Source organism: Rhipicephalus microplus, chromosome 2, assembly GCF_043290135.1.
Source record: "Rhipicephalus microplus isolate Deutch F79 chromosome 2, USDA_Rmic, whole genome shotgun sequence".
Lineage (NCBI taxonomy): Eukaryota > Metazoa > Arthropoda > Arachnida > Ixodida > Ixodidae > Rhipicephalus > Rhipicephalus microplus.
Genome location: NC_134701.1, coordinates 76,415,954 through 76,438,812, shown reverse-complemented (window position 1 = coordinate 76,438,812; position 22,859 = coordinate 76,415,954). Strand labels below are relative to the sequence as shown.

The window sequence follows — 22,859 nt, the reverse complement described above, 5'->3', positions numbered from 1 at the left end:
AGCCCGTTTACTCTAGGTTACAGTAGAACCCATCATCTAAAGGAATATAGGGGAAAAGGAAACGCAAATGATTTGCTTCAAGTAAGAAAACTGTAGCACAAACCCTTTGGTAATGAAAAAGGATATCCCAACCTCGGCGAGACTCGAACCCACAGTCCCCGGTTTAGGAGACCAATGCCTTATCCGTTAGGCCACGAGGGCGGTGTGCAAGTGATGCACTGGCGTTCCTTTCATTAGCACTTTTACTCAAAGGTGCAATAGAACACATCATTCAAAGAAATATAGGGGAAAAGGAAACGCACATGTCTTGCTTCAAGCAAGAAAAGTGTAGCAGAAACCCCTATTGTTAATGAAAGAGGATCACCCACCCCCGGAAGGAGTTGAACCCGCCATCCCCGGTTTAGAAGAACGATGCCTTATACGTTAGGCCACAAGAGCGATGTGCGACCGATGCACTGGCGTTCCTTTCATTAGCGCTTTTACTCTAGGTTACAGTAAAACACACCATCGAAAGGAATATAGGGGAAAAGGAAATGCATATGCTTTAGTTCAAGCAAGAAAACTGTAGGAGAAACCCTTTGTTTGTTAAAAAGGATAACCCACCCTCGGCGGGACTCGAACCCGCAATACCCTGTTTAGAAGACCGATGCCTTATCCGTTAGCCACGAAGGCGTTGTGCGGATGGTGCACTGGCGTTCCTTTCATTAGCACGTTTACTCTAGGTTGCAGTAGAACACACCAATGAAAGGAATATAGGGGAAAAGGAAACACATATGCTCTGCTTCAAGCAAAAAAACTGTTGCAGAAACCCTTGGTAATAAAAAAGGATAACCCACCCTCGGCGGGACTCGAACCCGCAATCCCCGGTTTAGAAGACCGATGCCTTAACCGTTAGGCCACGAGGGCAATGGGCGAGCGATGCACTGGCGTTTCTTTCATTAGCGCTTTTACTTTAGGTTACAATCGAACACTCCATCGAAAGAAATATGGGAGAAAGGGAAATGCACATGCTTTGGTTCAAGCCAGAAAACTGTAGCAAAACACTTTGTTAATGAAAAAGGATAACCCACCCTCGGCGGGACTCGAACCCGCAAACCCCCATTTAGAAGACCGATGCCTTATCCGTTAGGCCACGAGGTCGATGTGCGAGCGATGCGCCGGCGTTCCTTTCATTAGCGCTTTTAATTTAGGTTACAGTATAACGCACCATCGAAAGGAATATAGGAGAAAGAGAAAGCCACATGCTTTGCTTCAAGCAAGAAAACTATAGCACAAACCATTGGGAATGCAAAGGGATAACCCACCCTCGGCGGCACTCGAACCCGCAATCCCCGGTTTAGAAGACCGATGCCTTATCCGTTAGGCCACGAGGGCAATGGGCGAGCGATGCACTGGCGTTCCTTTCATTAGCGCTTTTAATTTGGGTTACAGTAGAACGCACCATCGAAAGAAATATAGGAGAAAGGGAAAGCCACATGCTTTGCTTCAAGCAAGAAAACTGTAGCACAAACCATTGGTAATGAAAAAGGATAACCCACCTTCGGCGGCACTCGAACCCGCAATCCCCAGTTTAAAAGACCGATGCCTTATCCGTTAGGCCACGAGGGCAATGGGCGAGCGATGCACTGGCGTTCCTTTCGTTAGCGCTTTTACTTTAGGTTACAATCGAACACACCATCGAAAGGAATATGGGAGAAAGGGAAATGCACATGCTTTGGTTCAATCAAGAAAACAATAGCAAAACCCTTTGTTAATAAAAAAGGATAACCCACCCTCGGCGGGACTCGAACCCGCAAACCCCGGTTTAGAAGACCGATGCCTTATCCGTTAGGCCACGAGGGCGATGTGCGAGCAATGCACTGGCGTTCCTTTCATTAGCGCTTTTAATTTAGGTTACAGTATAACGCACCATCGAAAGGAATGTAGGAGAAAGAGAAAGCCACATGCTTTGCTTCAAGCAAGAAAACTATAGCACAAACCATTGGGAATGAAGAAGGATAACCCACCCTCGGCGGCACTCGAACCCGCAATCCCCGGTTTAGAAGACCGATGCCTTATCCGTTAGGCCACGAGGGCAATGGGCGAGCGATGCACTGGCGTTCCTTTCATTAGCGCTTTTAATTTGGGTTACAGTAGAACGCACCATCGAAAGGAATATAGGAGAAAGGGAAAGCCACATGCTTTGCTTTAAGCAAGAAAACTGTAGCACAAACCATTGGTAATGAAAAAGGATAACCCACCCTCGGCCGGACTCGAACCCGCCATCCCCGGTTTAGAAGACCGATGCCTTATCCGTTACGCCACGAGGGCAATGGGCGAGCGATGCACTGGCGTTCCTTTCATTAGCACTTTTGCTTTACGTTACAATAGATCACACCATCGAAAGGAATAAGGGAGAAAGGGAAATGCACATGCTTTGGTTCAAGCAAGAAAACTGTAGCAAAACCCTTTGTTAATGAAAAAGGATAACCCACCCTCAGCGATCTCGAACCCGCAATCCCCTGTTTAGAATACCGATGCCTTATCTGTTAGACCACGAAGCCGATGTGCGAGTGATGCCATGGGGTTCCTTTCATTAGCGCGTTTACTCTAGGTTGCAGTAGAACACAACTACGAAAGGAACATAGGGGAAAAGGAAACGCATATGCTTTGCTTCAAGCAAGAAAACTGTAGCAGAAACCCTTTGTTAATGAAAAAGAATATCCCACCTTTGGTGGGACTCGAACCCTCAATCCCAGGTTAAAGAGACCGATGCTTTATCCGTAAGGCCACGAGGGCGATGTGTGAGTGATGTACTGGCGTTCATTTCTTTGGCGCTTTTACTCTAGGTTGCAGTAGAACACATCTTTCAAAGGAACATAGGTGAAAAGGAAACGCATATGCTTTGCTTCAAGCTAGAAAAGTGTAGCAGAAACCCCTTTTGTCAATGAAAAAGGATCACCCACCCTCGGCAGGACTCGAACCCGCCATCCCCGGTTAAGAAGACTGATGTCTTATCCATTAGGCCACGAGAGCAATGTGCGATCGATGCACTGGCGTTCGTTTCATTAGCGCTTTTACTTTAGGTTACTGTAGAACACCCCATCAAAATTATTATAGGAAAAAGGGAAATGCACATGCTTTGGTTGAAGCAAGAAAACTGTAGCAGAAACCCTTTATTAATGAAAAAGAATATCCCACCCTCGGCGGGACTCGACCCCGCCATCCCCGGTTTAGGAGACTGATGCCTTATCTGTTAGGCCACGAGGGCGATGTGCGAGCGATGCACTGGCGTTCCTTTCATTAGCGCTTTTAATTTAGGTTACAGTAAAACGCACCATCGAAAGGAATATAGGAGAAAGGGAAAGCCACATGCTTTGCTTCAAGCAAGAAAACTGTAGCACAAACCATTGGTAATGAAAAAGGATAACCCACCGTCGGCGGCACTCGAACCCGCCATCCCCGGTTTAGAAGACCGATGCCTTATCCGTTACGCCACGAGGGCAATGGGCGAGCGATGCACTGGCGTTCCTTTCATTAGCACTTTCGCTTTACGTTACAATAGAACACACCATCGAAAGGAATATGGGAGAAAGGGAAACGCACATGCTTTGGTTCAAGCATGAAAACTGTAGCAAAACCCTTTGTTAATGAAAAAGGATAACCCACCCTCAGCGGGACTCGAACCCGCAATCCCCTGTATAGAATACCGATGCCTTATCTGTTAGACCACGAAGCCGATGTGCGAGTGATGCCATGGGGTTCCTTTCATTAGCGCGTTTACTCTAGGTTGCAGTAGAACACAACTTCGAAAGGAACATAGGGGAAAAGGAAACGCATATGCTTTGCTTCAAGCAAGAAAACTGTAGCAGAAACCCTTTGTTAATGAAAAAGAATATCCCACCTTTAGTGGGACTCGAACCCTCAATCCCAGGTTAAAAAGACCGATGCCTTATCCGTAAGGCCACGAGGGCGATGTGTGAGTGATGTACTGGCGTTCATTTCTTTGGCGCTTTTACTGTAGGTTGCAGTAGAACACATCTTTCAAAGGAACATAGGAGAAAAGGAAACGCATATGCTTTGCTTCAAGCTAGAAAAGTGTAGCAGAAACCCCTTTTGTCAATGAAAAAGGATCACCCACCCTCAGCAGGACTCGAACCCGCCATCCCCGGTTAAGAAGACTGATGTCTTATCCATTAGGCCACGAGAGCAATGTGCGATCGATGAACTGGCGTTCGTTTCATTAGCGCTTTTACTTTAGGGTACTGTAGAACACACCATCGAAATTATTATAGGAAAAAGGGAAATGCACACGCTTTGGTTCAAGCAAGAAAACTGTAGCAGAAATCCTTGGTAATGAAAAAGGATAACCCACCCTAGGCCGGACTCGAATCAGCAATCCCGGTTTAGAAGACCGATGCCTTATCCAGTAGGCCACGAGGGCGATGTGCGAGCGATGCACTGGCGTTCCTTTCATTAGTGCTTTTACTCTAGGTTGCAGTAGAACTCATCATCGAAAGGAATATAGGGGGAAAGAAGCGCATATGCTTTGCCTTAAGCAAGAAAACTGTAGCATAAACCCTTGGTAATGAAAAAGGATAACGCACTCTCGGCGGGACTCGAACCCGCAATGCCCGGTTTAGAAGATCGATGCATTATCCGTTAGGCCACGAAGGCGATGTGATTGATTGATATGTGGGGATTAACGTCCAAAAACCACTATTTGATTATGAGAGAGGCCGTAGTGGAGGGCTGCGGAAATTTAGGCCACCCGGGGTTTTTAACGTGCACCCAAATCTGAGCACACGGGCCTACAACATTTCCGCCTCCCTCGGAAATGCAGCCGCCGCAGCCGGGATTAGAGCCCGCGCCCTGCGGGATGAGGGCAATGTGCGAGCAATGAACTAGCGTTTTTTTCATTAGCGCGTTTACTCTAGGTTACAGAAGAACCCATCATCTAAAGGAATATAGGGGAAAAGGAAACGCATATGATTTGCTTCAAGCAAGAAATCTGTTGCACAAACCCTTTGGTAATGAAAAAGGATATACCAACCTCAGCGGGACTCGAACCCGCAGTCCCCGGTTTAGGAGACGGAAGCCTCATCCGTTAGGCCACGTGGGCGATTTGCGAGCGATGCACTGGCTTTCCTTTCATTAGCGCTTTTAATTTAGGTTACAGTAGAAGTCACCATCGAAAGGAATATAAGAGAAAGGGAAAGCCACATGCTTTGCTTCAAGCAAGAAAACTGTAGCACAAGCGATTGGTAATGAAAAATGATAACCCACCCTCGGCGGCACTCTAACCCGCAATCCCCAGTTTAAAAGACCGATGCCTTATCTGTTAGGCCACGAGGGCAATGGGCGAGCGATGCACTGGCGTTCCTTTCATTAGCGCTTTTACTTTAGGTTACAATAGAACACACCATCGAAAGGAATATGGGAGAAAGGGAAATGCACATGCTTTGGTTCAAGCAAGAATACTGTAGCAAAGCCCTTTGTTAATGAAAAAGCATAACCCACCCTCGGCGGGACTCGAACCCGCAAACCCCTGTTTAGGAGACCGATGCCTTATCCGTAAGGCCACGAGGGCGATGTGCGAGTGATGTACTGGCGTTCATTTCTTTAGCGCTTTTACTCTAGGTTGCAGTAGAACACATCTTCTAAAGAAACATAGGTGAAAAGGAAACGCATATGCTTTGCTTCAAGCAAGAAAAGTGTAGCAGAAACCCCTTTTGTCAATGAAAAAGGATCACCCACCCTCGGCAGGACTTGAACCCGCCATCCCCGGTTAAGAAGACTGATGTCTTATCCGTTAGTCCATGAGAGCAATGTGCGATCGATGCACTGGCGTTCGGTTCATTAGCGCTTTTACTTTAGGTTACAGTAGAACGCACCATCGAAATTAATATAGGAGAAAGGGAAATGTACATGCTTTGGTTCTAGCAAGAAAACTGTAGCAGAAATCCTTTGTTAATGAAAAGGAATATCCCAACCTCGGCGGGACTCGACCCCGCCATCCCCGGTTTAGGAGACTGATGCCTTATCCGTTAGGCTACGAGGGCGATGTGCGAGCGATGCACTGGCGTTCCTTTCGTTAGGACGTTTACTCTAGGTTACTGTAGAACCCACCCTCGAAAGGAATATAGGGGAAAAGGAAACGCATATGCTTTGCTTCATGCAAGAAATCTGTAGCGCAAACCCTTTGGTATTGAAAAAGGATATACCAACCTCAGCGGGACTCGAACCCGCAGTCCCCGATTTAGGAGACCGAAGCCTTATCCGTTAGGCCACGTGGGCGATAGTGGGCCGTGCACTGGCGTTCCTTTCAATTGCGCTTTTACTCTAGGTTGCAGTAGAACACACCATCGAAAGGAATATAGGGGAAAAGGAAACGCATATTCTTTGCTTCAAGCAGGAAAACTGTAGCACAAACCCTTTGTTAATGAAAAAGAATAACCCACCCTTGGCGGGACTCGAACCCGCAATTCCTGGTTTAGGAGACCGATGCCTTCTCCGTTAGGCCACGAGGGCGATGTGCGGGCGATGACCTGGCGTTCCTTTCATTAGCGATTTTACTCTAGGTTGCAGTAGAACACACCATCGAAAGGAATATAGGGGAAAAGAAAACGCATTTGTTTTGCTGAGAGCAAGATAACTGTAGCAGAAATCCTTTGTTAATGAAAAAGAATATCCCACCCTCGGCGGGACTCGACCCCGCCATCCCCAGTTTAGGAGACCGATGCCTTATCCGTTAGGCCACGAGAGCGATGTGCGAGCGATGCACTGGCGTTCCTTTCGTTAGCACCTTTACTCTAGGTTACTGTAGAACCCACCATCGAAAGGAATATAGGGGAAAAGGAAACGCATATGGTTTGCTTTAAGCAAGAAAACTGTAGCAGAAACCCTTTGTTAATGAAAAAGGATAACCCACCCTCGGCGGGACTTGAACCCGCAATTCCACGTTTAGAAGACCGATGCCTTATTTGTTAGGCCACGAGGGCGATGTGCAAGCGATGCACTAGCGTTCTTTTCATTAGCGCGTTTACTCTAGGTTACAGTAAAACACACCATCGAAAGGAATATAGGAGAAAAGGAAACGCATTTGCTTTGCTTCAAGCAAGAAAACTGTAGCAGAAACCTTTGGTAATGAAAAAGGATAACCCACCCTCGGCGGGTCTCGAACCCGCCATCCCCCGTTTAGAAGACCGACGCCTTATTCGTTAGGCCACAAGAGCGATGTGCGACCGATGCACTGGCGTTCCTTTCATTAGCGCTTTTACTCTAGGTTACAGTAAAACACACCATCGAAAGGAATATAGGGGAAAAGGAAATGCATATGCTTTGGTTCAAGCAAGAAAACTGTGGGAGAAACCCTTTGTTAGTAAAAAAGAATAACCCACCCTCGGCGGGACTCTAACCCGCAATGCCCGGTTTAGAAGACCGATGCCTTATCCGTTAGGCCACGAAGGCCATGTGCGGGCGATGCACTGGCGTTCCTTTCATTAGCGATTTTACTCTAGGCTGCAGTAGAACACACTACGAAAGGAATATAGGATAAAAGAAAACGCATTTGTTTTGCTGCAAGCAAGATAACTGTAGCAGAAACCCTTTGGTAATGAAAAAGAATATCCCACCCTCGGCGGGACTCGAACTCGAAATCCCCGGTTTAGGAGACCGATGCCTTATCCGTTAGACCACGATTGCGATGTGCGGGCAATGCACTGGCGTTCGTTTCATTAGCGCTTTTACTCTAGGTTGCAGTCAAACACACCATCGAAAGGAATATAGGGGAATAGGAAACACATATGCTCTGCTTCAAGCAAGATAACTGTTGCAGAAACCCTTGGTATTGAAAAAGGATAACCCACCCTCGGCGGGACTCGAACCCGCAAAGCCCGGTTTAGAAGACCGATGCCTTATCCGTTAGGCCACGAGGGCGACGTGCGAGCGATGCACTGGCGTTCCTTTTATTAGTGCTTTTAATTTAGGTTATAGTACAACGCACCATCGAAAGGAATATAGGAGAAAGGGAAATCCACATGCTTTGCTTCAAGCAAGAAAACTGTAGCAAAACCCTTTGTGAATGAAAAAGGATAACCCACCCTCGGCGGGACTCGAACCCGCAAACCCCGGTTTAGAAGACCGATGCCTTATCCGTTAGGCCACGTGGCCGATGTGCGAGCGATGCACTGGCGTTCCTTTCATTAGCGCTTTTAATTTAGGTTACAGTAGAACGCACCGTCGAAAGTAATATAGGAGAAAGGGAAAGCCACATGCTTTGCTTCAAGCAAGAAAACTGTAGCACAAACCATTGGTAATGAAAAAGGATAACCCACCCTCGGCGGCACTCGAACCCGCAATCCCCGGTTTAGAAGACCGATGCCTTATCCGTTAGGCCACGAGGGCAATGGGCGATCGATGCACTGGCGTTGCTTTCATTAGCGCTTTTACTTTAGGTTACAATAGAACACACCACCGAAAGAAATACAGGAGAAAGGGAAATGCACATGCTTTGGTTCAAGCAAGAAAACTGTAGCACAAACCCTTTGGTAATGAAAAAGGATATCCCAACCTCGGCGAGACTCGAACCCGCAGTCACCGGTTTAGGGGACTGATGCCTTATCTGTTAGGCCACGTGGGCGATACCGGGCGGTGCACTGGCGTTCCTTTCATTAGCGCTTTTACTCTAGGTTACTGTAGAACACACCATCGAAAGGAATATAGGGGAAAAGGAAACGCATATGTTTTGCTTCAAGCAAGAAAACTATAGCAGAAACCTTTGGTAATGAAAAAGGGTAACCCACACTCGGCGGGACTCAAACCCGCAATCCCTGGTTAAGAAGACCGATGCCTTATCCGGTAGGCCAAGAGAGCAAATGTGCGATTGATGCACTGGCGTTCCTTTCATTAGCGCTTTTACTTTAGGTTACAGTAGAACACACCATCGAAATTAATATAGGAGAAAGTGAAATGCACATGCTTTGGTTCAAGCAAGAAAACTGTAGCAGAAACCCTTTGTTAATGAAAAAGGATAACCCACCTCGGCGGGACTCTAACCCGCAATGCCCGGTTTAGAAGACCGATGCCTTATCCGTTAGGCCACGAAGGCCATGTGCGGGCGATGCACTGGCGTTCCTTTTGTTAGCACGTTTACTCTAGGTTACTGTAGAACGCACCATCGAAAGGAATATAGGGGAAAAGGAAACGCATATGGTTTGCTTTAGGCAAGAAAACTGTAGCAGAAATCCTTGGTAATGAAAAAGGAAAACCCACCATATGCCGGACTCGTATCCGCAATCCCGGTTTAGAAGACTGATGCCTTATCCGAGAGGCCACGAGAGCGATGTGCGAGTGATGCACTGGCGTTCCTTTCATTAGCGCTTTTACTCTAGGTTGCAATAGAACACAACATCGAAAGGAATATAGGGGAAAAGAAGCGCTTATGCTTTGCTTCAAGCAAGAAAACTTTAGCAGAAACCTTTTCTGTGAATGAAAAAAAGAACCTACCCTCGGCGGGACTCGAACTCGAAATCCCCGGTTTAGGAGACCGATGCCTTATCGTTAGGCCACCAGGGCGATGTGCGGGCGATGCACTGGCGTTCCTTTCATTAGCGCGTTTACTCTAGGTTACAGTAAAACACACCATCGAAAGGAATATAGGAGAAAAGGAAACGCATTTGCTTTGCTTCAAGCAAGAAAACTGTAGCAGAAACCTTTGGTAATGAAAAAGGATAACCCACCCTCGGCGGGTCTCGAACCCGCCATCCCCCGTTTAGAAGACCGACGCCTTATTCGTTAGGCCACAAGAGCGATGTGCGACCGATGCACTGGCGTTCCTTTCATTAGCGCTTTTACTCTAGGTTACAGTAAAACACACCATCGAAAGGAATATAGGGGAAAAGGAAATGCATATGCTTTGGTTCAAGCAAGAAAACTGTGGGAGAAACCCTTTGTTAGTAAAAAAGAATAACCCACCCTCGGCGGGACTCTAACCCGCAATGCCCGGTTTAGAAGACCGATGCCTTATCCGTTAGGCCACGAAGGCCATGTGCGGGCGATGCACTGGCGTTCCTTTCATTAGCGATTTTACTCTAGGCTGCAGTAGAACACACTACGAAAGGAATATAGGATAAAAGAAAACGCATTTGTTTTGCTGCAAGCAAGATAACTGTAGCAGAAACCCTTTGGTAATGAAAAAGAATATCCCACCCTCGGCGGGACTCGAACTCGAAATCCCCGGTTTAGGAAACCGATGCCTTATCCGTTAGACCACGATTGCGATGTGCGGGCAATGCACTGGCGTTCGTTTCATTAGCGCTTTTACTCTAGGTTGCAGTCAAACACACCATCGAAAGGAATATAGGGGAATAGGAAACACATATGCTCTGCTTCAAGCAAGATAACTGTTGCAGAAACCCTTGGTATTGAAAAAGGATAACCCACCCTCGGCGGGACTCGAACCCGCAAAGCCCGGTTTAGAAGACCGATGCCTTATCCGTTAGGCCACGAGGGCGACGTGCGAGCGATGCACTGGCGTTCCTTTTATTAGTGCTTTTAATTTAGGTTATAGTAGAACGCACCATCGAAAGGAATATAGGAGAAATGGAAATCCACATGCTTTGCTTCAAGCAAGAAAACTGTAGCAAAACCCTTTGTGAATGAAAAAGGATAACCCACCCTCGGCGGGACTCGAACCCGCAAACCCCGGTTTAGAAGACCGATGCCTTATCCGTTAGGCCACGTGGCCGATGTGCGAGCGATGCACTGGCGTTCCTTTCATTAGCGCTTTTAATTTAGGTTACAGTAGAACGCACCGTCGAAAGTAATATAGGAGAAAGGGAAAGCCACATGCTTTGCTTCAAGCAAGAAAACTGTAGCACAAACCATTGGTAATGAAAAAGGATAACCCACCCTCGGCGGCACTCGAACCCGCAATCCCCGGTTTAGAAGACCGATGCCTTATCCGTTAGGCCACGAGGGCAATGGGCGATCGATGCACTGGCGTTCCTTTGATTAGCGCTTTTACTTTAGGTTACAATAGAACACACCATCGAAAGGAATATGGGAGAAAGGGAAATGCACATGCTTTGTTTCAAGCAAGAATACTGTAGCAAAACCCTTTGTTAATGAAAAAGCATAACCCACCCTCGGCGGGACTCGAACCCGCAAACCCCTGTTTAGAAGACCGATGCCTTATTCGTTAGGCCATGAGGGCGATGTGCGAGTGATGTACCGGCGTTCATTTCTTTAGCGCTTTTACTCTAGGTTGCAGTAGAACACATCTTCTAAAGGAACATAGGTGAAAAGGAAACGCATATGCTTTGCTTCAAGCAAGAAAACTGTAGCAGAAACCCTTTGTTAAAGAAAAACAATATCCCACCTTTGGCGGGACTCGAACCCGCAATCCCCGGTTTAGGAGACCGATGCCTTATCCGTAAGGCCACGAGGGCGATGTGCGAGTGATGTACTGGCGTTCATTTCTTTAGCGCTTTTACTCTAGGTTGCAGTAGAACACATCTTCTAAAGAAACATAGGTGAAAAGGTAACGCATATGCTTTGCTTCAAGCAAGAAAAGTGTAGCAGAAACCCCTTTTGTCAATGAAAAAGGATCACCCACCCTCGGCAGGACTTGAACCCGCCATCCCCGGTTAAGAAGACTGATGTCTTATCCGTTAGGCCATGAGAGCAATGTGCGATCGATGCACTGGCGTTCGGTTCATTAGCGCTTTTACTTTAGGTTACAGTAGAACACACCATCGAAATTATTATAGGAGAAAGGGAAATGTACATGCTTTGGTTCAAGCAAGAAAACTGTAGCAGAAATCCTTTGTTAATGAAAAAGAATATCCCAACCTCGGCGGGACTCGACCCCGCCATCCCCGGTTTAGGAGACTGATGCCTTATCCGTTAGGCCACGAGGGCGATGTGCGAGCGATGCACTGGCGTTCCTTTCGTTAGCACGTTTACTCTAGGTTACTGTAGAACCCACCATCGAAAGGAATATAGGGGAAAAGGAAACGCATATGCTTTGCTTCATGCAAGAAAACTGTAGCACAAACCCTTGGTAATGAAAAAGGATAACCCACCCTCGGCGGCACTCGCACCCGCAATCCACGGTTTAGAAGACCGATGCCTTATCCGTTACGCCACGAAGGCGATGTGATTGATTGATATGTGGGGTTTAACGTCCCAAAACCACTATTTGATTATGAGAGACGCCGTAGTGGAGGGCTGCGGAAATTTAGACCACCCGGGGTTCTTTAACGTGCACCCAAATCTGAGCACACGGGCCTACAACATTTCCGCCTCCCTCGGAAAGGCAGCCGCCGCAGGCAGGATTAGAACCCGCGGCCTGCGGGATGAGGGCAATGTGCGAGTGATGCACTAGCGTTCTTTTCATTAGCGCGTTTACTCTAGGTTACAGTAGAACCCATCATCTAAAGGAATATAGGGGAAAAGGAAACGCATATGATTTGCTTCAAGCAAGAAATCTGTAGCGCAAACCCTTTGGTATTGAAAAAGGATATACCAACCTCAGCGGGACTCGAACCCGCAGTCCCCGATTTAGGAGACCGAAGCCTTATCCGTTAGGCCACGTGGGCGATAGTGGGCCGTGCATTGGCGTTCCTTTCATTAGCGCTTTTACTCTAGGTTACAGTAAAACACGCCATCGAAAAGAATATAAGAGAAAAGGAGCGCATATGCTTTGCTTCAAACAAGAAAACTGTAGCAGAGACCCTTTGTTAATGAAAAAGAATAACCCATCCTCTGCGTGACTCGAACCCGCAATCCCCGGTTTAGGAAACCGATGCCTTATCCGTTAGGCCACGAGAGCGATGTGCGAGTGATGCACTGGCGTTCCTTTCACTAGCGCTTTTACTCTAGGTTTCAATAGAACACATCATTCAAAGAAATATAGGGGAAATGGAAACGCATATTCTTTGCTTCAAGCAAAAAAAGTGTAGCAGAAACCGCTTTTGGTAATGAATAAAAATTGCCCGCAGCTTCCCTCGGGGGAACACTGAGGAGGATGCGGACCATATAATTGGTTAACGGGGTGTTAAAGGGCGACTTATTGGGTCGATGGCTAAATTGGTTAACGTGGTTGTGAAATGGGGTGTTAAATTGCGACTTACTTGGGTCGATGGCTAAATTCGTTAACGTGGTTGTAGGAGGGGGTGTTAAATGAGTGAACACGTACACACGTATGCGAAAGGGCGGCGCTGGTCGAAGGGACGTCGATCATTGTGTTTGTGGATTCGTTGGAATTGATTTCACCGCGACCTTGGCATCGACGCGCCGTACAAACCAACCGACGAGCGGCAACTGAGCGAGCGAGCGCCGACCTTGAGTATATATACAGCACGACGGCGCATGCACTGTCAGCTGTTGAATGTTCTCGAAGCGCGACGGCACATGCGCGTCCACTGGAGAATCAGGAGAATTGTAGAAGTCGAACGCGGTGTGTAGAGGAGGAAGGGTGCACAGATGGTGGAGGAGTGAAGCGCGCGCGGTGTGTAGAGGAGGAAGGGATGCACAGATGGTGGAAGAGTGGGCGACGGCGCGACGGCGCATGCGCGCGCGTCAGCTGTCGAATGTTCGAGAAGCGGTGCGGACGGCGCGGACGGCGCACTACAAGGCGCGAGTATAAGATGCTCTGCATCTAAAAAGGATCACCCACCCCCGGCAGGACTAGAACCCGCCATCCCCGGTTTAGAAGACCGATGCCTTATTAGTTAGGCCACGAGGACGATGTGCGAGCGATGCACTACCCAGGCAGCACAGAAGGTTGGCCCAATATTGGGGATAGATCGGCATTGCCTGGCCCATGAACGGCCCAGTTTTCACAACGTACCGCCAAGATTGGCTGTGCCAGCCAAATAGAACGGCGACGTTGGACCAGCGTTCACAACGTACCCCCAATATTGGTTCTGCCAGCCGAATAGAACGGCTATGTTGGACCAGCATTAACAACATTCCGCCAATGATGGCTGTGCCAGTCTATTAGATTGGTTATATTGGGCCAGCTTTCAGAGCTTTCCGCCCATATAGGCTGTGCCGGCTGATTAGAACGGACACATCGGGCCAGGTTGTACAAGTAGCAGCCAATATGGGCGGAGCCATCCAATAAGACCGGCATTATTGGCCCGCCGTTTGACCGTTATTGCCGGCGTCAGCTGAAAAGTCAACATCACGATGTCATAATATTAGAATATGAGCCAATTTCTGCGGCTGCTGCTTTTTGGCGCTGTTCTGGCCCCAATTCACGCACCGATTTTTCAAGTTAGAGAGAGAGTAATATATGTGCCGGGCACAATATTAGAACTATCTTTTCGTCATTAAACCATGCCTCGCCACGGCGGTCTAGTGGCTAAAGTACTGGGCTGCTGACCCGCAGGTCGCGGTTTCGAATCACGGTTGCGGCGGCTGCATTTCCGATGGAGGCGGAAATGTTGTAGGCCCGTGTGCTCAGATTTGGGTGCACGTTAAAGAACCCCAGGTGGTCGAAATTTCCGGAGCCCTCCACTACGGCGTCTCTCATAATCATATGGTGGTATTGGGACGTTAAACCCCACATATCAATCAATCAATCAATAAACCATGCACAGTTGATTGAAATGCATAATCGTTGGTTGAAGTTGTGCAAGGTAGACTTTTTAAGTGATAAAAAATTACCGATCAAGTTTCTCTGTCAGACGTGACGTACGATGCGGTGCTATCCGTACGTATGACGAAGCTGCTGCGGATACCGCTGTCTTACGCGTGCATGTAGACATCGAATATCTGACGCAAATCTTATCGTATCATGTGTCGGGCTAGCTATCTACGCGACCTATTCGAATCTGTTTTGCGTTCACAGCACAGTACGTGTTAACGGCACTTGCTGCTGCTTGACGTGTGGGAAGAGCGGGGGTCGTCAGTTGCGTTATGGTGACTGAATCATACAACATATGCAGTTGCCGTGATCTAACACACAGACGCGCGTGTGCACGCACGCACGCGCTATGTTCATGCAACGACCACACGAATTCCCAACAACATCGCAGCGAACGGTTGGTAAGGTGTTGCGGAGTGTGTGGGCGTCGTAGCCAGCTCGTTGCGAACGTGAAATTCGGCGTGGAACGCTTCTTTTTTATGTACTTTTTTTACGTGTGCCCAAAACGGTAGGCTGCGCGATACGAGCAGTACGACACACACAAAAAAAAGAAGAAACGTGAATGCATAGGGCAAATCGTTAATAACAAAAAAAAAAACACGCACGCTCACGCCACTGCAGTGGCGTGAGCGTGCGTGTTTTTTTGTTATTAACGAAGCACATGTGCTTCCATGAAACATGACAGCCAAGAATGATGAAGTATTCATTTACATACAAATTACTATGAGTTGCTGAAACTCACGCAAAAGACCATAATTTTCTTCCTTGGATATTGATCGAGTGCCTTGGAATTATGCTATGTGAATTTGACACATCAACAGTGCATTATGATTCCCACCATAAGGGGCCAGAATCTTGACAAGTAACAGAAGTACTGTTCCCACCTGATGTGCACCTAACGTAAAGAGGCCTTGTTTCTCAAGTTAGCAATATATATATATGGAGCACATCACCACTGGAAAAATATACCAGGTGTAACCAGAAAAAGGCGCACCTGCAGTTTTAAAGTTTAAAAGAAGCAATGACATGCCAACCATCCAAAATAGAATGCCCGAGAAAGGAGCATCAATCAGTATTACAGCAGCTAAAAGCCTGCTAACAGCTGAAGGTAGTCATGCTGCTCTTCCATTCAAGTATAGTGTACACTGAGAAAAGATGCTGAAGATGCGCCATCAGCGAATGACAAAACCAATACAGACAGAGCTTTCTCTTATAATACAAAAAGTCTTTAGCTGAGGAGGCAAATAAGTCATTGGCACACAATAAGTGCACAAAAAAAAAAGCTGTCGCACGAGGCTCTCAGTGCTTAGACAACACAGGCAAAAATACAGTAGACTGAAGAAGAGAAAGCCCATAGCAAAAGTTACCATACTCCTGAGTTCTTGCTTTGCGTGCAAATGAAGCTAGCGTGAAGATGAACACTAGATTAAAGCACCACAATCAATATCTGGAAGTCAATGCTTTAGGAATAATACAAAGTACTGAAGAAGCATGCAAAGAGCATTCCTGTGAAGGCAAATATAAAAAAAAGACTTAAAGCTCTGTGGCCCTGAACAAGACAACACCACAACCAATCGAAGAGCCGTTCGGACACACCAGCAGTTCTGGCCAACACTAAAAAGTCACAAAAACATACCTTTAATGCCTTTTTTGCAAGAGAACTTCAAAAGAAATGTGCATACACCAATGCCAGAAGTATCGATAGACGCTATTACTCCTATTCAGCTCTTCATTGAAACACTGACAGAAGATACTTGTACCTGAATGCTTAATTACTTTGGTACAACTCAAGAGCGCCGACGCCAAGTGGCAAAAAATTATGATGGAAGACTACAATGTGATCAAATGCACACGTCAACCACCAACCAAGGTCCTATGCTAGAGTGAATATCGCAAAAAATCTTGAACGCCTAATGTCACTGGCTCATACTCAGCGTTCTCAATCAAAATCTTGACCTCCCACACAGCATATTATTTCAACAACCTGCCACCTCTCACCATGTCATGAAACAAGCTCGAGTATACACAAACCCTCCTCACCGTTATGTAGTTAGATAGCTCCACTAGTGCTTCACTCTCGGAACACATAGACCAGGGCCGTAACTAGACGGGTAGTGAGGAGGTTCTGAGCCCCTGAAGTATTTTCGGGCTCTGACTTTTCATCAACAATAGCATAATCTGGGCAAGTTGGTTCATCGTGGTTGTGTTCTAGTAACAGTGAGAGAAGTTCAGGAAAAGACAAAAAGGACAGGAAAGAGCGCTGACTGCCAACTAAATTTTATTGAAGGTACTACGCCCACTTTTATACAGAGTACAAGAACAGTGCTCATGCACAACGACACATGTGAGACCATGATAATATAATCTTAACTGAGAAAAGAATACTCTCTCTCCGAATGGATGAGTGAAGGTATACTGATACACTGATTTATGGCCTTCCTGACAAGAAAAAGCTTTCACAGTCTCTCTTTCATTTCTTGTTCTTGCTTTTTTCAAAAACAGTGTTTTATGAAACATAGAACTGCACTTACATTCTTTACAGTGTATGGCCATGCGACTAGCATAGCCATTCTTAACATTTTAAGCATGCTGTCTTGCTCAAACATTGGGGCACTGCCCAGTTTGTCTTATGTTTACGTTTCCACATGTCAATAGTATCTCATACACAACATTATATTGGCATTCAGTATACCTATTCTCGTGACGAATGGTGAAATAATGGCTATTCCTGTTGCTTTTTAGTACACACACTTTTGAAAACTTGCAAGGGATGGCAAATAACAAGATAAAATCATATCGGCTCGCTATTTTCTTTATATTGTGAAACACCTTATGTACGTACGGTATAGCATGCAAAGATCTTTGGTCATTCTGTTTTTATTTTGGTCCTGTTTTGTTTAACTTGACTTTCTGCAGGAGGGTTTAGCACACGGGTGTGGTGGTGCTGTTGGGATATCCAGCATCCTTTAGCCTTTTAATCTGGTTTTTAAGGCTTACCTCATCCTTGTGCTCACATGACTTCTGAAGGGTGGCCTCAATGCACGTGGTAGCAATTCCTCTGTGTAAATTGTGTAAATGTGTAATTATGTGTTATGATGTACTAAAAAAGATGTCCCAAGAATCAGAATAAGTGACAGTAGTCAAAGTTTTTGTCACTGCCTTTATACAAATACCAGTTTATTTGTTGCCTCCTGCAGTATTTTAGGGCCTCTTATATAGATAGGATGTTTTCTCACTTTTATTACATTTTTGTATTGATGATGCCATATGCTCAGGAGGTAGAATGTCGTTATGTTCTTTCTGATAACTTCTAGCTTCTGAGCAAAGATAATGTTTCAGAAAAATGAAAAAAGGCTAGCATAATATTAAGACATGGGAAGAAAGCAGAGTTTATCAAAAAATCAATGCATTAGTTGGGAATGAGAAAAAAAGATGGATGACAGGTCAGTAATGTCAATTAATTTATATTAGGACACATTAAATGTAGCAGAGGGTGGCAGGTGATTAGTTCAAATGAGATCGAGAAATTATCAGCCATAATATGAAATTGGCTCATACAGGACAGGGAACATTGATTGGGCTTCCTCCCTGCAGTGGACATAATATAGGCTTAATGCTAACAATGAGCAAAGCCTGTGAAATCAATGCTCCATGAAATGAGCAGTACTGCACAGATTGCTGTGCTAGACTTCCCATTTTGCATGTTTTTACCAGCTTATCCTGCTCGCTGTGCAGACACAAAGCTTCACCAGAAAAACAATGTTATACTTGGTGAGGATAATGCCAGTGAATGCAGTGTTTTATCTACACCTTTCCTTGCTTAAGTCCTCCTCCAAACTATACGATTTTTCTTGGAAATGTTCTGCTTACAGCACACCAACCGATCAAGTGAAACAACTTTATTGGAGTCCTGCAGGACGCGCCCTAGTATGCAATCACCATTCCACTTCACGTTACAACATACTGGTGGTAAAAATATTCTCTGGCAGAGTACAGAAGTGCATGCACTGAGCTAGCTTGTGCAACGCGGTCTATTCCAGAAAGCTGAACCTATGTTTGGTACAGAATTTTGTAACCACACGATGCTTGTACAGATTAAATGTGGCCACACATAGCAACTTCTGAGCTTTTTTTATGAAATGATCTCGCAGTATCTGAAAACATTTGTTTTTTTGTTTACTTCATAGTTCTCAGTGAAATATTTCTCTTGTTCCTCTCATTGAATAATGGCATTTGGTGCGGCTAAGGTGTTCCTAATGCCTCACTATGAGATCAGAAAAACGATTCTCCTTGAAATTGCTTCACAAGCATTTTCTAAGATATTGAATGACACTGCTTCCACATGTACAAACATTTGCTAGTTTTATTGAGGGTTGATGATAAAGGGAATCAGTTGGTGCATCCAAGCCGTACAGAGATTGACTGGCCCTGAAAAGGGCGGTTTAGTTATATATCTTGCAGCTTGTTCCAGGTAGACAGGGCTTCATTCTGTAGAAATGGTAACTCATCACACTGGTTCCCCAGCATGAAGAACATAACTTGATGCTAACACTGACTCAGATGTTCTGAAATGTCATAGAGGGTACATGAAGGCTGGGTACATGAAGGTTGCAGTTATACTAACTGTACAGTCAGCATGCTTGTGTGATATGTGCATAGCTGCATCAAAGTCACGTGTGAGAATTGCGTGAACAGCTGAAAATCTCAATGGCAGCATAGCTTAAGAAGTCTGTCATCCCTTTTTTGCCAGTTTCCAATATCATCCTTCTCTTTTCATGCATCCTCTTTCAATATATCTGGGGTTTTAGTTCCCAAAACCACGATATCATAATGAGAAGCAAATTTTGAACATCTGGTGTTCTTTACCATCTTCACTTGTTTGCAGCGCAACACCAGAAACACAGGACAGGGAAGGAGCAAAAGAGAAAGAAAAGATGGCGCCGACTCCGAAAAGACGGCACTGACATCCTGACACGCACATGTCGTGATGTAAGCTGCCCAAAGAGTGGCCTCCCATGAGAATAGTGAAGAATTGGGAATAGGATCTACCAGTAAGGGCTTTGTGTGCAATTCACAAACAGTGAAAAAGATCCACCAGGGGTGAACCACATGTACATGGTGCACTCCGGTTGAGAGAGAGCAGAGTAGAACAGATGTGCCAGACAGGAGATTATAAATGGTTTTGTCTGGAGCTGGTGCCAGACCGAGCTCTGATTAAGCGTAAGAGAGTATTGAGCGCCAGGCCAATCTGATCCCATTCCTGTGATGGGGTGCAATGTGATGACAGGTGCGAATTCCATTTTCTTTTTTTTCCATGGGTTTAGGGAAATAATTTTTCAGGGATCAGATGGAAATACCTCCGACATACATACTAACATGCTTATTCTTGGGTGTGTCATGCCTAGCCACCAGATGGGGAGAAAAAGGAATGTTTCCCAAAATGTGCGATAAAGTGTTTGGTGCTACGCCTTGACGGAAGTATTGATAGGTGCTTTGGAAATCGGTACGCCATTTCTGTAATCGTTAAATATGCAACTGCATGTGCCACTGCTAGGGATAGCGTGACACTCCCAGCCATTTCGGGGTAAGCCGTTTTAATCTACATGAAGATGTTAATGAGCCCGTTCTCCATCACAGCAGTAGCTTTGGCCATTCCTTCAACTAGGCCTACTGCAGCGCCAACTAAACGTCTGCATGAATTTAGCACTAGTACCGTACATAATAATCAGCATGTGCCTTGGGTTCACTTCGATGGTGTTTTGAATTCATCTTGCGTGACAATGGTTTAAGTTGCACGCGTGCCTTAACCATTACTGCAATAGGAGACCATGATTTATCGTCACGCATGGTGTTGCTTAGCTCGGTCCTCAGTGTTCGAAGCAGGTTCCGCCTTGTGAGTGCCTGAGAGAGGCACAAGAGTTGATTTCTGCTCTGTGTTTCTATAATTCCCTAGCCTGTATTATACAGGAAGCGGATAGTGCTGGTGTGCGTCAGCTGCCTCGGTGCGCTCTCAGCCGCCTGCCTGGTAAGACTGATAGCTCATTCTATCAGCGCCTTGTCGTACTCCCTCCTCACACTGCGACATGTCCTCCACTTGGAGGACATGATGACGGAACAAGATCATACGAAGCCCAAAACCGCAATGTTTGCAAGCCACAACCCGAGCAAACAATTCAACGGTGAGGCCAGAAAATCTACCTGACTAGGCCTGGAGCAACAAGCCAGAGGCCAGAGAGCATATTCTTGGCTGGATAGATGGATGGATGTGGCTGTACCCTTTAGATCGGGCGGCGGCTAACGCCACATAGCCGTAATGCTTAGTGAACTAACCACTAGATTTATTTTCCCCCTTTAAATAGTAAAGTTGGATGGGTACTTTGAAGTGAAGGGTTTAATTTTCAATCGTGTCTTTACTTTAGCCACCAATGAGATAACCTCCTTCTAGTTAAGTCTACCCGCTTAAAGTCTATTTTGCCCTCCCTGTCCCTAAACACCAGTGCTTTGAAAAACTCTGCGCCATCATCTTGAACTATAAGGTGAAGCCCTTTACAGAGCATTGTCAAGTGTTCGGCAGTTTTTTCTTTCTCTTCACACGCACTGCATACTGTGTCTACCCCTTCGTATTTGGCCCGATATGTCTTGGTTCGCAATACTCCCGTCCTGGCCTCAAACAGTAGAGAACTACCCTGAGTATTATCATAGATCCTTTCTTTGGCAATTTCCTGCTTAAAGGTTCGATAGATCTCTAGTGCAGACTTCTTAATCATGCCAATTCTCCCCATGTCAGTCTCCGTTTCCTGCAGTTCCTTTTTAACCGATAGTTCTTTCTGGTTTGGCCACCTGCTGTTTTCTAAGTATTTACCAGTCAATTTCCTGGTTCGCTTCCTCCATTTTGTTTTGACATTCTTCATGTACAAGCAGCTGAAAACCTTCATAGCCCAACGCTCCTCCCCCATTTCTCTCAATCGCTTCTCAAATTTTATCTTGCTGCTAGCTTCCCTGCCTTCAAATGATGTCCATCCCATATCACCTTGTACTCCCTGATTTGGTGTATTCTCGTGAGCTCCTAAAGCCAGCCTACCGATTCCACGTTGCTTAATTTCTAATCTTGCTTGAACTTCTGATCTCATGCACAAGACTGCATTGCCGAACGTCAGCCCAGGAACCATGACCCCTTTCCATATTCCTCTCACAACATCACACCTACTGTAATTCCACAGTACCCTATTTTTCATCACTGCTGCATTCCTGTTATCTTTAGTCGTCACGCATATTTCGTGTTCCCTCAGGTACTCGGTCCCATTGCATATCCATACGCCCAGTTATTTGTATTTATCTGTTATCTCTAGCGTGACTTCCTGTATTCTAAGCTCACTACCTTTGTTATCATTGAAAATCATGACTACTGATTTTTCCTAACTGAATCTAAAATCTAACCTATCTCCCTCATTACCGCAGATGTCCATCAACCTCTGCAAATCTTCCTTGTTGTCGGCCATTAGCACTATATCATCTGCGTAGATTAATGCTGGTAGTGCCTGATCAATGAGTTTTCCTTGTTTGACTAAAGAGAGGTTGAAGCCAAGTTTACTTGCCTCTAATTTGGCCTCTAATCCTTGTAGGTACATCATGAACAAGAAGGGTGACAGTGGGCACGCCTGCCTAAGTCCACGTTTCACCACTGTGGGCTTGGATACCTGTTTTTCCCACTTTTTAAATACCTTGTTAGTTTTATAGATTTCCTTTAAACGATTAGTGACTCCATCTTTTACACCCAGTGTGTCTAGTATTCCCCACAAGTCCTCTTGAACCAAGCTATCGTACGCTCCCTTGAATTTCTGCAGGCCGGTAGGAAACTTCACAGCGCAGCGCCTGATCTTGTGAAACGGCGCAGCCATGCAGGCAGGGCATTCAATTCCCTCCCTATTTTTTGTATACTACTGTCCTTCTGTACATCGTAGAACACATAACAGTAATGATAGCAAACAGATCATTGATTCGGGTAGGCTTGGTGTTTTTATTTAAAATGGAACAACGAGGAAGCTGCTGAAGCTCGTGCCTGTATACAGCTGCTTTATATGGAGATGAAACTTTAACGAAAAAAAAAAACGTAATGATAAACAGTAGGCTCATAACAAACAACATTTCTCTGAGGGTGCATGGAATATATGTCCCATGCAAGTCTATGCATTGCAGTTCTTACTGCATTAATTATGTACACGTA

General features: G+C 45.8%; 8 non-coding genes across 8 annotated transcripts; all 8 read right to left on the bottom strand.

The window, feature by feature from the left end:
- Positions 1–833: 833 nt before the first annotated feature.
- On the bottom strand, positions 834–906 carry TRNAR-UCU (transfer RNA arginine (anticodon UCU)). Its single transcript has one exon. It is a non-coding gene; the product is annotated as a tRNA-Arg (tRNA).
- A 395-nt stretch (positions 907–1,301) lies between these two features.
- Positions 1,302–1,374, bottom strand: TRNAR-UCU (transfer RNA arginine (anticodon UCU)). The gene has a single exon. It is a non-coding gene; the product is annotated as a tRNA-Arg (tRNA).
- A 395-nt stretch (positions 1,375–1,769) lies between these two features.
- On the bottom strand, positions 1,770–1,842 carry TRNAR-UCU (transfer RNA arginine (anticodon UCU)). Its single transcript has one exon. It is a non-coding gene; the product is annotated as a tRNA-Arg (tRNA).
- A 161-nt stretch (positions 1,843–2,003) lies between these two features.
- TRNAR-UCU (transfer RNA arginine (anticodon UCU)) lies at positions 2,004–2,076 on the bottom strand. The gene has a single exon. It is a non-coding gene; the product is annotated as a tRNA-Arg (tRNA).
- Positions 2,077–7,844: 5,768 nt separating this feature from the next.
- On the bottom strand, positions 7,845–7,917 carry TRNAR-UCU (transfer RNA arginine (anticodon UCU)). Its single transcript has one exon. It is a non-coding gene; the product is annotated as a tRNA-Arg (tRNA).
- A 395-nt stretch (positions 7,918–8,312) lies between these two features.
- On the bottom strand, positions 8,313–8,385 carry TRNAR-UCU (transfer RNA arginine (anticodon UCU)). Its single transcript has one exon. It is a non-coding gene; the product is annotated as a tRNA-Arg (tRNA).
- Positions 8,386–10,419: 2,034 nt separating this feature from the next.
- TRNAR-UCU (transfer RNA arginine (anticodon UCU)) lies at positions 10,420–10,492 on the bottom strand. Its single transcript has one exon. It is a non-coding gene; the product is annotated as a tRNA-Arg (tRNA).
- Positions 10,493–10,887: 395 nt separating this feature from the next.
- On the bottom strand, positions 10,888–10,960 carry TRNAR-UCU (transfer RNA arginine (anticodon UCU)). Its single transcript has one exon. It is a non-coding gene; the product is annotated as a tRNA-Arg (tRNA).
- Between the last annotated feature and the right edge of the window lie 11,899 nt (positions 10,961–22,859).